The sequence below is a fragment of the Schistocerca cancellata genome, chromosome 1, assembly GCF_023864275.1.
Source record: "Schistocerca cancellata isolate TAMUIC-IGC-003103 chromosome 1, iqSchCanc2.1, whole genome shotgun sequence".
Taxonomy (NCBI): domain Eukaryota; kingdom Metazoa; phylum Arthropoda; class Insecta; order Orthoptera; family Acrididae; genus Schistocerca; species Schistocerca cancellata.
Window position 1 is genome coordinate 592,457,717 of NC_064626.1, and position 14,605 is coordinate 592,472,321.

Genomic DNA, 14,605 nt, shown 5'->3' on the forward strand with positions numbered 1-14,605 from the left:
TGTATGCAGTTTTTCCTTCGCTGTGTGAAGCTAAAACCTTTATTTATTCTAAGTGTTATCATTTAGCATTCTATGAAGCTTACTGGAGCCCGAAGTGGTTGAACATTATTATCAGTAGTCAAATGCATATTGTAGGCCCCCAGTTATGTTTGTATGTTGGTAAATTAATATTTTCAGGGAAATTATTTTTTGTGGGATCCTTATAGTGGCGGAACATCCAAGACAAACCATAAAAACTTAAACTTTAGAGCTCGTGTTACAATTCTTATTCGATTTTTTTTTCGGAAAAGGGAGCCACCACATGCTTTAGATAGGAATATCTCTGCACTTGTGATGTAATAACATTTAAAATCTACAGGCGCCCAGACAAACCTTACGCCTTAACTCTTGGAGAAATATTTTGTCAACGAAATTCCGTTCTGCACACCTGAGTTGTCACCCCTTAAATGTTCCAGCTCTATGGTCGCAGTGGGTACTAGTCAGTGATACCTACCTAATCTGGATGTCAAATTGCTATTGTCTGAGCGAGTAGGGGAAAGATCCTCGTCTTTCATTTCTTGCCTGACAGCAACAAGAGAAAGAAAAAGAGCCTACTATACCACATGTTTCGGATGTCTGTACAAGATTAAAATCAACTGTTGCCAAACTAGTCCAAAAACTGGCGACAGTTTCGCTGTGTATTTCAAAACTAGAGTGACCTAGACTCTGGCATGTTGATCAGAAAATACGTTCCGCTTTATTTGACTTATTAACTGAAAAATTCGGCGTTTGGCAGGTATTCATTTATTCCAAATTTGGAAACGAGAAAAAGAAGAGTGTTTGTAGTGTAAAATTGAAAAACATTCATTTCCATGTATTCGTACAAACTACATAGAAATTATGAAACAGTTAAAGAAATATGGGTGTGTAACTCCATATCTATAGTATCCAAACTAAGAAAAATAGCATGCAAACTACAAATTTGCTGTAATTGGCTCAGAACTTGATCATAAACAATATTTCTAGTAGAGACATAGATGTAAAATGTTTCTTCAGATTTTCTAAGAAAACTGCTCTCTTTCTCTCGCTCTCTCTCGTTCTCTGTCTCCATCTCTCTCGCTCCACATTTCTCTCCCTCTATTACCCACTCCCTCCTGTTCCTTGACTCACTTCCTTGCATTCCGATCACTCACTGCTGCCCTCCCACCACACGCCATCCCCCATCCTTCCTCAATTTTTAACACTCCTTCCTGTGTCTATCTATCCATCATTCTCCCCTCCCTCCTCTTTCCTGTCTCTATATCTCCCTCCCCTTTCACAGCTATACTTCCCTCCCCCTCCATATTTTTCTCCCACTCTCTCTATTTGCTCTTCCTCTTTCCCCTTTCTCTCTGTCTCTCTCCACCACCACCTTCTCTCCATATCTCCGTTCCCCCTTCCTTTTCTCTATACCTCCTTCCTCCTCACCTTCTCTTTCTATAGCTCCGCCCCTGCTCCTCCCCTAACACCTCTTTCTTCATATATCTCCCCCACACTGTACATATCACTCTCCTTTCCCCCATCTCTCTACATCCTGCTCTCCTCCGTTCTTTTTTTTCTCTCTCTCTCTTTTACTTTCGCAACACAGTCTCAGTACCTCTTTCCAGATAGTGAGTGACATGTGTACCTAGTTTGATTTTTATCCACCTCTTTGACAGCATATGCATACGTTACATATGTTGCATATACACTCCTGGAAATGGAAAAAAGAACACATTGACACCGGTGTGTCAGACCCACCATACTTGCTCCGGACACTGCGAGAGGGCTGTACAAGCAATGATCACACGCACGGCACAGCGGACACACCAGGAACCGCGGTGTTGGCCGTCGAATGGAGCTAGCTGCGCAGCATTTGTGCACCGCCGCCGTCAGTGTCAGCCAGTTTGCCGTGGCATACGGAGCTCCATCGCAGTCTTCAACACTGGTAGCATGCCGCGACAGCGTGGACGTGAACCGTATGTGCAGTTGACGGACCTTGAGCGAGGGCGTATAGTGGGCAAGCGGGAGGCCGGGTGGACGTACCGCCGAATTTCTCAACACGTGGGGCGTGAGGTCTCCACAGTACATCGATGTTGTCGCCAGTGGTCGGCGGAAGGTGCACGTGCCCGTCGACCTGGGACCGGACCGCAGCGACGCACGGATGCACGCCAAGACCGTAGGATCCTACGCAGTGCCGTAGGGGACCGCACCGCCACTTCCCAGCAAATTAGGGACACTGTTGCTCCTGGGGTATCGGCGAGGACCATTCGCAACCGTCTCCATGAAGCTGGGCTACGGTCCCGCACACCGTTAGGCCGTCTTCCGCTCACGCCCCAACATCGTGCAGCCCGCCTCCAGTGGTGTCGCGACAGGCGTGAATGGAGGGACGAATGGAGACGTGTCGTCTTCAGCGATGAGAGTCGCTTCTGCCTTGGTGCCAATGATGGTCGTATGCGTGTTTGGCGCCGTGCAGGTGAGCGCCACAATCGGGACTGCATACGACCGAGGCACACAGGGTCAACACCCGGCATCATGGTGTGGGGAGCGATCTCCTACACTGGCCGTACACCACTGGTGATCGTCGAGGGGACACTGAATAGTGCACGGTACATCCAAACCGTCATCGAACCCATCGTTCTACCATTCCTAGACCGGCAAGGGAACTTGCTGTTCCAACAGGACAATGCACGTCCGCATGTATCCCGTGCCACCCAACGTGCTCTAGAAGGTGTAAGTCAACTACCCTGGCCAGCAAGATCTCCGGATCTGTCCCCCATTGAGCATGTTTGGGACTGGATGAAGCGTCGTCTCACGCGGTCTGCACGTCCAGCACGAACGCTGGTCCAACTGAGGCGCCAGGTGGAAACGGCATGGCAAGCCGTTCCACAGGACTACATCCAGCATCTCTACGATCGTCTCCATGGGAGAATAGCAGCCTGCATTGCTGCGAAAGGTGGATATACACTGTACTATGCCGACATTGTGCATGCTCTGTTGCCTGTGTCTATGTGCCTGTGGTTCTGTCAGTGTGATCATGTGATGTATCTGACCCCAGGAATGTGTCAATAAAGTTTCCCCTTCCTGGGACAATGAATTCACGGTGTTCTTATTTCAATTTCCAGGAGTGTATAAAGGCCTGAATCTCTGCTGTTTCATCAAAATGACTAAGAAAAATTTAAATCTTTCGCCTAATATACCATCCCCATTTCTATTCCTCTCTCTCCTTTTCCTGTCTATCTCCTTCTCTCGCACTTACCTGTCCATCACCAAGTTATTATCCCCACCCCAATCCAATAGGAGAATGGTGATTCTTACATCACCAGTCCCGGTGGCCGAGCGGTTCTAGGCGCTACAGTCTGGAACCGCGCGACTTCTACGGTCGCATGTTCGAATCCTGCCTCGGGCATGGATGTGTGTGATGTCCTTAGGTTAGTTAGGCTTAAGTAGTTCTAAGTCTAGGGGACTGATGACCACAGCAGTTGAGTCCCACAGTGCTCAGAGCCATTTGAGCCATTTGATTCTTACATCACACAATATTTCTTTCCAAATAGTAATTTGTCTACCAAGTTTGCTTGAAATCGATCCAGGAGTTTAGGAGAAACTTTTTACCTGCTGCTTCGTCCATATATGCAAGTGTCACATACTTCACACAGAGGGTGAGTGAAAAGTCGCACGATGTAGGACAACTCCGTTATTTGCGAAAATACCAAAAAAGCGATAGAGGGCAAAATTGTTGGAAATACATTGTTTTAAGCCATGAGCTTCACTGTTGCGGCGTAACATTCAGCATTCATATTAGTTATCGGGCAACTTGACTAATCTGCTTGAAATCAAAAATTTAACAAAACAAAATGTCTGTCAAAGTGGCAAACCGAAACAAACACTAACAAATCAATGTCACGGCAGTACACCATTTACGACTTAACAACAAATTGATAATCACAGTAGCAAACGCAGGGAGTAGCAAACTGAAACAAATTAATGACTACAACTGCCATGTCCTGCAGCTGTACCGCTTGGTCACTGTTTGAGGGATTGTTCAAATTGATTGCCATCCTGTTGACGGCACCTCTGAATACTGTTCATATAACTCTTATGCACTTTACCTAATAGTAGGTATATTATTGCTCATTCTCCTCTCATGTTTTCCTGCAGTTCCTGCAGTGTTCAGGGCCTGTGTCTGTACACTACAGATCTGAGATGGCGCCAGACGAAAAAGTCAAGTGGTGTCAAATCTCGCGACCTAGGTGGCCACTCCGCTGGATCCCTTCGATGTATCCAATGCTCAGGTAAAACTTCATTCAGCAATTCGCGAGTTGTTCACCCGAAATCCGGCGGTGTTCGATCTTAATGTAAGAAAAACCCCAACCCATTTGGAAGGGGTAGATTATCCAAAAAGGGCAGGGTTGTTATCTGGAGATGCTCTCTGATACAGTTCAGCAGCGAGCTTCTTGTTAAGAATTGGGGACTGATGATGATGATGATGATGACGATGATGATGATGTTTGATTTGTGGGGCACTCAACTGCGTGGTCATCAGCGCCCATACAAAGTCCCAATTTCTACGAAGTCCAGTTTTGTCATAATCCAATCTAGCCACTGGCACGAATGATGATGATGGTGAAGATGATGATGAAATGATAAGGATAGCACAAACACCCTGTCCCCGGGCAGAGAAAATCTCCAGCCCAGCCAGGAATCGAACCCGGGACACTGTGATCCAGAGGCAGCTGGAACCGATGAGAAAATTCCTAAAATATATTTCACCTTGGGTCAGTGTGGTGATAAGCATCTACAGCAATGTATGGTTTCTCGCTTGCCTAATAAACAGCGTCATACGTGTTCACTGTTCCTCATCACTGAAAATAATGTCAGTTTCAAGGCGCAGTGGGTGCGTTCGTCTTTCTGTGAACCACTTACAGAACTAAATACGTCTATCTGAGTTATCTCTATGAGGTTCCTGGACAAAATGCACACGATATGATGGACATGATTTTTGGATGATACCACGGTTGGTTGACTGGTGGTACATTCTTGAGCCACTTTTCTTAGTGACCGTTTTGTACTGTCTGCTTAGCGCGTCCGCTAGATGAGGTTGCATGATCTGTGCTGTACGTGTCCAGAATGTCGTTTGTCATAGGTACTGGCTAATGGCTCGAACCAGTGCAATAAACGACCAATGGTTGCGTGATTGTGAACGGTCTGGATGTCGTCTGTGATATTCCTCCACAGCTTCCCGTACAGTCATGTCTGCAGCATTGATAAGAACCACTTCAAGCCTTTCTTAAATTGTAACTGTATACTGGGACACTGTTGATGCTTACTGGAAAAAAAGAAAACTGCAACTTTAAGGTCATGATTTAAAACGTAATTTCCAACAATTCCGTCTTTGATTACTGAGAAAATGAAAAACTCAAATTCTTTCAAATAATTTGTCCCATGCTGCGCTTCTTTTGAATCACCCTGTATTTGTACACATACTTCGTCCAAAATCAGCAGCGAATTTCGCCCTGAAGCTTCGCTTTAAAGCGGTACAATGTTTATGACGTATATCTCCTGAACTATGAGTCGTACAATGATGCAGTTTTGCTAGTACTTTCAGCATCATATGTGAAGACTGCGAAATGTGTTGCGAATGAGGTTATTACCAAAGAAGTAATAATTTTAAACGTCATTCCTTATGTGGCAGTTGTATTGTATGAACAGAGAAAATGTATTAAGTGGTAAATTTTTTTCCCTTCACCATTTTGTTGGACTTCGTAAAAGACAGATATTATGTGTAAAGTTTGTTGTAAGTCACTAGTTGCTCTCGTTCTCAAAAACTGGATGAATAAAGTCTGGGTATTCACTTCTCATGGGCAGCAGTCTTTCTCAAGTCCACCCCCACTTCTTTGATAGGTAGGTTGTTCCTACCCCCACAGCGATTCTTTCCATACAACTTATATGTACAAACTTCTGCTGAAATCGCTCCAGTTTTCTATACCTACCAAATCTTCCATAAAATCCACATAGTGGACATATCTGGATTGTAATATCCTAACCTGACACTATGTAGACATTCAACACATTCCAACTGCTCTTCGAGTGCAGTGGCAGTGACCAAACTTACCTTCTCCTTTCCACTGATTATCTTTATTACTGAGAGCTGCATATTTTCTTTGAATATTTCAAGCAGCTGCAACATATTGGCTTGCAGGTCCAAGCCTCTTCTCTGTATTTCCCATATCAGCTCAGTCCTTCATAAATGGACTGTATCCTGACCAGTTCAGAGGGCATTCTGAAAAAGTTATAACAGTGTCATCATCATCATTATTTGCTGTAAATAACAGGCCATAAGGGCCCATGACATAAAGCAAAAGAAATATTACAAACCAGAATAACACACTATACAAAGATCAATAAGACAATCAGTGACAAAGGAAGGAGCAGTGTCCTGCTCACAGTTGCAGATATTTCCCGCAGATGTCGTTCCATTTTCTTCTGTCCATTGCATCTTCCAGGGATGCTGTTGATTCTACCTTCTGCAACGTCCTCATCAGCCTATCTTTCCACTTAGTCCTTGGACGACCTCTTGGACGTCTTCCAATCAGCTGGTAATTGAACACCCGGTTGGGAATAGATTCTCCAGCTCTTAAGACATATCCCAACCACTGGAGTCGTCGTCCTCTGATGCTCCTACCAATGTCAGCTTCCCCAAAACGCTGGCATAAGTCCTCTTTTTGCCTCCTTTCCCATCTCCCATTTTCTCTGTTGAATGTAGGACCATAGATCTTTCTGAGCATTTTCCTTTCAAATGTGCAAATGCGCTCTTCAAGTGTTTGAAGTCGCCCATGTCTCGCAGCCATGTAACAGAACCGGTTTTACCACTGCCATGTAAAGTTTGATCTTCCTGTTTTGTGAAACTAAGCATGACTTGAGTAAGTTATTGAGACTAAATAAGGCACGATTACCATTAATTATTCTCTGTTGAATCACTTTCTCAACGCCGGCCGGTGTGGCCGAGCGGTTCTAGGCGCTACAGTCTGGAACCGCGCGACCGCTACGGTCGCAGGTTCGAATCCTGTCTCGGGCATGGATGTGTGTGATGTCCTTAGGTTAGTTAAGTTTAAGTAGTTCTAAGTTCTAGGGGACTGATGACCTCAGAAGTTAATTCCCATAGTGCTCAGAGCCATTTGAACCACCTTTCTCAACCTCGCCTTTATTAGACAGAATTGATCCCAGGTACTTAAATTTCTCTACTCGCTCAAAATTTTGTCCATCTATATCGATAGTGGAAGGGAAGTCCTGTCGGCGTGAGATGATCATATATTTGGTTTGGTCGTCGTTAACAACTAATCCCACTTTGCTTGCCTCTTTCATGAACCTAGTGGTATCAGACACTATCTGATTAAGTGAGTCTCCCATAATCACCACATCACCGGCAAAGGCCAAGATTGTGTCTGTTCCAGTCATATCCATCCCACCAATTTCACATGGTACCTTTTCCAGTGCAATGTTGAGTAGCACTGGGGACAAAGGATCTCCTTGTCTCACACTATGTTGGACAGTGAAAGGCTCTGGCATTTTGTTTCCAAACAATACTTGGCAGCTTGTATCAGTAAAACATGCTTCAATCACTTTGAGGTATTTTCTTGTGATTCCCAACTCCTACATTATCCTCCATAATACCGTCCGATTAATGCTGTCATAGGCCTGTCGGAAATCTATAAACATGAGATGTAATTTTCTAACAAATTCATATTACTTTTCCATGAGCTGTCGTAACGTAATTCCAAATCATAATCATACTACAAAAGTCTCTACTATTGCTTCAGTTTTGGTTGTATCCCCCCATCTGCCCACAAACAACCGCACTCTGCTACCAGAATTTTGTGCCGTTAGTTAATCTAAGCATCTCACCTAAATTTCCATGGATTGCTTTTCTTCTCATGTACACGCAGACCGTAAACGTAAACCGAATGGTTAGGGTTCTTCCTCTGGAATTTTGGCAGCTATGGAATTTTGACGAGGAATGAGATGCCATCAGAGTTATAATGCCTGAAGATGTTAGAGGTATTCTACGTATCCTTAAGATAAGCATGTTTTTGGTAATTTCAATCATTTCATGGTACTCTGGACATTAATACACGCCTGTGTAACGGCAACATCATCTGGGAGAGGGATGAAACTGGAGTTCCCACTAAATGTATGAAAATTGTGCGAGTACACACCGAGGCGGAGTACACAGCTGAGCGCCTTACGAGACCCCATTTCGTTCATATCAGAAAAACCCATTAACATGACGCTTTTGGTGAAAAATCTGTGCCGTTGTGAAACTGACATGTCCTGCAATATCACATCATCCTTCCCCATTGTTAAGCGATACTTGTCTCTGCATAGTCATTGCTGCCGTCTTTATGGGTATGCAGCAGCTCACAGTAGAGAATCGCTTTGCACCTGATGGCGAGATATTGCCGGGCATTGATGATTTCAGGGAGCTCGCTTTCCAACAGTACTTCACACACAGGAAGGGAGGTAGCTGGATATCGAAATCCAGTATTGATGTTATCAGTGCGGAACTATAAGACCCTATCCCTGAAAGCACCAGCAACCGCAAAGTAGTCTAATGTGGCTGTGTGATTTACCTGCTGTCGGTGAACATGGCGGGCTGCTGCTAGACCAGGGATGAGGTGACTGTGATGATTTGGACGGCATCGCCCTGCTACCGTTAGGATGGGATCAGTAGCTTGATGGCCCCAGCTGAGGTGACATCGATGACATTGACGGCACCGCCTTGCTACCACTAGGCCTGGGGCGTTACGTCGACGTTCGCCAACAATTTTTGCTTTCAGCTGTTCATCATCCTCATTATTAATCGTTATATTAGGTCTGTTATACTCTAATATTTTTAGTTTTAGTTCTGTTTCCGCTTCACTTGTATTATCAGCATTAAGCGGATCTAGAAAAAGACACTGTGAGCAAGCATAAAAACAATTATTATTGATAGAAGAAGTAATAATACTACTACTCACACACCTGCTTCTCAACAGCTGATGTCATCCTCCATGAGCTCTGAGAGGAAAATGAATTCATTGACACTTGATGTGTGGGATCAACGTCGATCTGTTCACCTACAGGAGAAAAAAAACAAAGGAACATGTCAGTACCATGCAAACGTGAACAAAAACAAATTACATACATATGTAGAAATAAATTCTTACATTTGCCTTCACGCACATCATTAACGAGAGATGCCACTGTCTCGTCACGAAAAAGTGATGACGTTATGCTTGGAACCAAGTTTGACAAACAAGCATGCTTACAGTGGCTTCATCATCAGCTTGTACAGAGGACTTCATGGCTGATCGGACTGCCACGAGGAAGAGAGTGCAGAGTATGTATATACACGCGGCATGCACTCTTGGTGCATGTACGCATGTACCGAGAGAAGCAGACTTCTGTATACGCACCACTGAGGTTCGCACTTTTCGTGAGAGCGAGAGGCGTATGTCAGCACGTACCGCTACGTGCGCACTCTTTGTGAAAGCGGGAGTTAATTATAGTTCATATACAAATGTATGTGAAATCCAGAAGCCGGCCAGTGTGGCCGAGCGGTTCTAGGCGCTTCAGCCTGGAACCGCGCGACCGCTACGGTCGCAGGTTCGAATCCTGCCTCGGGCATGGATGTTTGTGATGTCCTTAGGTTAGTTAGGTTTAAGTAGTTCTAAGTTCTAGGGGACTGATGACCTCAGATGTTAAGTCCCATAGTGCTCAGAGCCATTTGAAGCATTTTTGAAATCCAGAAGTGCTAGCTGCGTATTTGCGGTACTTGTAATACAATGCCTCTGCATGTGGTGTTGCACAGTACCGCTATAACGGTTGGTTAGTTGGTTGATGTGTGGGAGGGAACCAAACAGCGAGATCATCGGTCCCAACGGACTAGGGAAGGATGGGGAAGGAAGGTGGACGTGCCCTTTCAAAGGAACTATCCCAGCATTTGCCTGAAGCATTAGGGAAATCACGGAGAACCTAAATCAGGATGGCTGGACGCGTGTTTGAACCCAATGCGAGTGCGTGATAACGTTTTAGCACAACCTAACCAGGGTCCCTACACCCATAAACCATGGACCTTGCCGTTGGTGGGGAGGCTTGCGTGCCTCAGCGATACAGATGGCCGTACCGTAGGTGCAACCACAACGGAGGGGTATCTGTTGAGAGGTCACACAAAAGTGTGGTTCCTGAAGAGGGGCAGCAGCCTTTTCAGTAGTTGCAGGGGCAACAGTCTGGATGATTGACTGATCTGGCCTTGCAACACTAACCAAAACGGCCTTGCTGTGCTGGTACTGCGAACGGCTGAAAGCAAGGAGAAACTACAGCCGTAATTTTTCCCGAGGGCATGCAGCTTTACTGTATGGTTAAATGATGATGGCGTCCTCTTGGGTAAAATATTCCGGAGGTAAAATAGTCCCCCATTCGGATCTCCAGGCGGGGACTACTCAGGAGGACGTCGTTATCAGGAGAAAGAAAACTGTCATTCTACGGATCGGAGCGTGGAATGTCAGATCCCTTAATCGGGCAGGTAGGTTAGAACATTTAAAAAGGGAAATGGATAGGTTGCAGTTAGATATAGTGGGAATTAGTGAAGTTCGGTGGCAGGAGGAACAAGACTTTTGGTCAGGTGAATACGGGGTTATAAATACAAAATCAAATAGGGGTAATGCAGGAGTAGGTTTAATAATGAATAAAAAAAAACAGGAGTGCAGGTAAGTTACTACCAACAGCATAGTGAACGCATTATTGTGGCCAAGGTAGACACGAAGCCCACACCTACTACAATAGTACAAGTTTATATGCCAACTAGCTCTGCAAATGATGAAGAAATTGATGAAATGCATGATGAGATAAAAGAAATTATTCAGGTAGTGAAGGGAGACGAAAATTTAATAGTCATGGGTGACTGGAATTCGAGAGTAGAAAAATGGAGAGAAGGAAACATAGTGGGTGAATATGGATTGGGGGAGAGAAATGAAAGAGGAAGCCGTCTGTTAGAATTTTGCACAGAGCATAACTTAATCATCGCTAACACTTGGTTCAAGAATCATAAAAGAAGGTTGTATACATGGAAGAATCCTGGAGATACTAGAAGGTATCAGATAGATTATATAATGGTAAGACAGAGATTTAGGAACCAGGTTTTAAATTGTAAGAAATTTCCAGGGGCAGATGTGGACTCTGACTACAATCTATTGGTTATGAACTGTAGATTAAAACTGAAGAAACTGCAAAAAGGTGGGAATTTAAGGAGATGGGACCTGGATAAACTGAAAGAACCAGAGGTTGTACAGAGTTTCAGGGAGAGCATTAGGGAACGATTGACAAGAATGGGGGAAAGAAATAATAGAAGAAGAAGAATGGGTAACTTTGAGAGACGAAATAGTGAAGGCAGCAGAGGATCAAGTAGGTAAAAAGGCGAGGGCTAATAGAAATCCTTGGGTAACAGAAGAAATATTGAATTTAATTGATGAAAGGAGAAAATATAAAAACGCAGTAAATGAAGCAGGCAAAAAGGAATACAAACGTCTCAAAAATGAGATCGACAGGACGTGTAAAATGGCTAAGCAAGCATGGCTAGAGGACAACTGTAAGGATGTAGAGGCTTATCTCACTAGGGGTAAGATAGATACTGCCTACAGGAAAATTAAAGGGACCTTTGGAGAAAAGAGAGCCACTTGTATGAATATCAAGAGCTCAGATGGAAACCCAGTTCTAAGCAAAGAAGGGAAAGCAGAAAGGGACTTGAGGACAATATTATGGAAATGGAAGAGGATGTAGCTGAAGATGGAATGGGAGATACGATACTGCGTGAACAATTTGACAGAGCTCTGAAAGACCTGAGTCGAAACAAGGCTACCGGAGTAGACAACATTCCATTAGAACTACTGACAGCCTTGGGAGAGCCAGTCCTGACAAAACTCTACCATCTGGTGAGCAAGATGTATGAGACAGGCGAAATACCCTCAAGCTTCAAGAAGAATATAATAATTCCAATCCCAAAGAAAGCAGGTGTTGTCACATGTGAAAATTACCGAACTATCAGTTTAATAGCTGCAAAATAATAAAGCGAATTCTTTACAGACGAATGGAAAAAATGGTAGAAGCCGACCTCGGCGAAGATCAGTTTGGATTCCGCAGAAATGTTGGAACACGTGAGGCAATACTGACCCTACGACTTATCTTAGAAGCTAGATTAAGGAAAGGCAAACCTACATTTCTGGCATTTGTAGACTTAGAGAAAGCTTTTGACAATGTTGACTGGAATACTCTCTCTGTCAAATTCTAAAGGTGGCAGGGGTAAAATACAGGGAGTGAAAAGCTATTTACACAGAAACCAGATGGCAGTTATAAGAGTCGAGTGGCACGAAAGGGAAGCAGCGGTTGGGAAGGGAGTGAGACAGGGTTGTAGCCTGTCCCTGATGTTATTCAGTCTGTATATTGAGCAAGCAGTAAGGGAAACAAAAGAAAAATGCGGAGTAGGTATTAAAGTCCATGGAGAAGAAATAAAAACGTTGAGGTTCGCCGAAGACATTTTAATTATGTCAGAGACAGCGAAGGACGTGGAAGAGCAGTTGAACGGAATGGATGGTGTCTTGAAGGGAGGATATAAGATGAAAATCAACAAACGCAAAACGAGGATAATGGAATGTAGTCGAATTAAGTCGGGTGATGCTGATGGAATTAGATTAGGAAATGAGACACTTAAAGTAGTAAAGGAGTTTTGCTATTTGGGGAGCAAAATAACTGATGTTGGTCGAAGTAGAGAGGATATAAAATGTAGACTGGCAATGGCAAGGAAGGCATTTCTGAAGAACAGAAATTTGTTAACATCGAGTATAGATTTAAGTGTCAGGAAGTCGTTTCTGAAAGTATTTGTATGGAGTGTAGCCATGTATGGAAGTGAAACATGGACGATAAATAGTTTGGACAAGAAGAGAATAGAAGCTTTCGAAATGTGGTGCTACAGAAGAATGCTAAAAATTAGATGGGTAGATCACATAACTAATGAGGAGGTATTAAATAGAATTGGGGTGAAGAGGAGTTTGTGGCACAATTTGACAAGATGAAGGGACCGGTTGGTGGGACATGTTCTGAGGCATCAAGGGATCACAAATTTAGCATTGGAGGGCAGTGTGGAGGGTAAAAATCGTAGAGGGAGACCAAGAGATGAATACACTAAGCAGATTCAGAAGGATGTAGGTTGGATTAAGTACTGGGAGATGAAGAAGCTTGCACAGGATAAAGTAGCATGGAGAGCTGCATCAAACCAGTCTCAGGACTGAAGACAACAACAACAACAACAACAACAACAACAACAACAACGAGGGTCATGTTGCGTGTCTGTTCCTGCTGCCTTCTGCCACTGTCTATTGGTAAGATGTCTCCTGCTCAACGACGCGTCTGCTCGCAAGAAGCCTCTGGTGCCTCTTCTTCTTCCTATACAGAGAGCAGCAGAACGCATGACTTAAATACCCACCGAAAACCTCTAAGTGAGGACGTGGAAAATAGGAAGAAAATAAATGAATACAAAGTTTTTTTAAGAAACTTTTGATTAATAAACCAACTGAATAATAATCTTTAGCATTTTTATGCAGCGACAGCAACTGATATTGTTTATATAAGAATATACAGCCTACAGTTGCAGGTTAACTTTATCGTTTACCTAGGTTTCAACGTTAGTAACAACGTCTTCTTCAGAACCTGCAAAAAGTTAAAGCGTGATAGTAAATTATATTAGATATGGTCATCCTACAGGATGCATCGTGTGTTACTTACATAAAATATTATTTAAATGTTTGCCTAAAACAAGCCATATCCTAAGTCACTTTATAAAACTTGATGCATAACCATAAGGTTTTGTCACTTCTATTAAACAAGCTGTAGCAAATTCACTTTAAGCCCGTTGTATGGGCCTCGTCGTGTGACTAGAGACTAGAGACTGTAGCAAATTCACTTTAAGCCCGTTGTATGGGCCTCGTCGTGTGACTAGAGACTGCGGACCGCGAGATCACTAAATTATCTTGATTCAACGTTGACTATTAAAGATGCTAAAATAGAGTTCAACATATTCCGGAAGGCAACTTATTCAGACATCATAATCCCGGCCGATTCAACCCACCCCCAAGTGCATAAAATGGCGTTTTTCTATTCTAGTATCCATCGGGCGATTTCTGTCCCATTGTCAGATGTCAACCTCGAAAAAGAATTACAAATTCTCGAGAGTATTGCACAGAATAATGGCTATAATCCAAAGATAGTGAGGCAATTATATCATAAGAAAACGCGAAAAAGGACAACGACTTTAGTAAACATAAATACTCAAACCCAAGATCAGACCAAGAAATGGTTGTCGGTTCCTTATATAGGTAATGTCTCCTACAAGATAGGGCGCCTGTTGAAAAATTCAGGTTTTAAAATTTCCTTCTCGACGAGTAATAGTTTAAAGCGAAATTTGGTTCATACCCTTGAGAAAGACTGTGATAAGTCAGCGAAATCAGGCGTATATAAGATTATGTGTGATGATTGCCCATGTTATTACATAGGTCAAACAGGCAGAGCTATAGCAGTAAGG